A 1,830-nucleotide genomic window follows, 5' to 3' on the forward strand; every position below is an offset into this window, starting at 1 on the left:
CATTATTTGATAATCTACGTAAAGCTTTTTAAACCTTTATTTATGAAATAAAGGTTATGGTTTGTTTTAAAAATGAATGCAGTCTTTGAAAAACGTCTCATATAGAGGTCAAAACCTCGCAACGAAATCAATTAATATGGAACGTTTTTAATCAATAAGAACGGGAGATTTCAGTTGGTATCCGAGCTTTGGTCTTAGAGAACCAGAAAATTTGCATTAGTGTGTCTTATTGAGTTTTTTAGGATGCATTAGTGAGTCTGGACTTCAACCGTGTTTTCTTTAAAAATGATTGCTTAACATTTTTGTTGGAAACTATATATTTTTAACATATGAATATTATGTGATATATTAATCTCTTAACGTGTTTGATATTATGTGATAGATGTCTACCTCTAGAACAAGTCCCATTGACTCACCTAATAATAATGAAGAGTCAAATGTAAATTGGAATGATTCGTGGACTGATTCACAAGTTCCCGAAGAGGAACCGGAAGAAGAGTCGGAACCGGAAGAAGAATCGGAACCGGAAGAAGAATCAGAACCGGAAGAAGAAATAGAACCGGTGGGGGAAATAATAAAACGGTTAAGTAAAAGAGAATCCTCAACCAACCGACCAAAGTTAATTATGGTCAATGGTGTTTCCGCCAAGGAAGCAAAATATTAGGAGGATTACCAATTCTCCGATGAATCGGATTCCGACGAGAATTCCGATGATGTTATAGAAATTACCCCAACTGAATTTAAAAAGGCAAAAGAAAATAATAAGGGAAAGGGCATAAAATAGAGAAATCTAATTCCAACCCCGATGAACTTTATATGTATCGTCAACCCCCGAAGTCCTTAAGTTGTAACAATGACCCGGGAACCTCTAAACCACCAGGTTTTTCTAAACCAATGTGGACAACGACGTCTCGTATTAGGGGAACATCATATATCCCTAGAAACTTGGCAAAACTAACCAAAACCGAACAAGAAGAAATGAGCGAGTTGGAATAAGATAGTTGTATTCGTGTGGTGTAATATATGTAATATAGTATGCTTATGCTTTATGATATATGTTAAAATTGCTTGTATTAATAAGTATTTTTTTTATGAATCTAACTCTTGTCTATTTTACAGTATAAAAACACAAAATGGATAGACAACCCAATATTTTAAGAGACCTACCCGGAGACATGATTGATGAAATCTTGTCTAGAGTCGGTCAGAATTCCTCGGCACAACTATTTAAGGCGAGATCAGTTTGTAAGACATTCGAAGAACGTTCCAAGAATGCCTTGGTTTATAAAAGGCTTTCGTTTGAAAGATGGGGGATATCACATTGGGAAATCCATAAGTTACGATGTGTTTACTTTGACGCATATATTGCGGGGAACCCAAATGCTATTTTACGCAACGGGTTAAGAAATTATTTTGACTCAGTATATCCGAATATAGGACTTCGTGATTTAGAAAAAGCGGCTAACATGCAACATAAAGAAGCATGTTATGCTTACGGGTTAGTAATGTTCGCTTCTCACCAAAGTGAGAACAAGAACATCGGGCTACAACTATTAAACAAAACGTTCCCACAAGTGACGGAGTCGGTAATTGGGGTAAGGAATGAGGTTTTTAGGTTATTACGAGACTGTTGGTCATTACGTAACCCTCGTCCCTTTGACGACGTTACAACACGCTGTCTTATCAACAGCCATAACGGTTATGTTCCACAAGACCAAGGATGGGAAGTAGTCCTAGTAAAACCAGAATGCATGACTTGTTTCTGGACGTATGAATTACTAGTCTTTATTGCCTTTGCTGAACGACTTGTGTACTAGCTAGAATTATCTT

Source organism: Rutidosis leptorrhynchoides, chromosome 2, assembly GCF_046630445.1.
Source record: "Rutidosis leptorrhynchoides isolate AG116_Rl617_1_P2 chromosome 2, CSIRO_AGI_Rlap_v1, whole genome shotgun sequence".
In the NCBI taxonomy this organism is placed as follows: domain Eukaryota; kingdom Viridiplantae; phylum Streptophyta; class Magnoliopsida; order Asterales; family Asteraceae; genus Rutidosis; species Rutidosis leptorrhynchoides.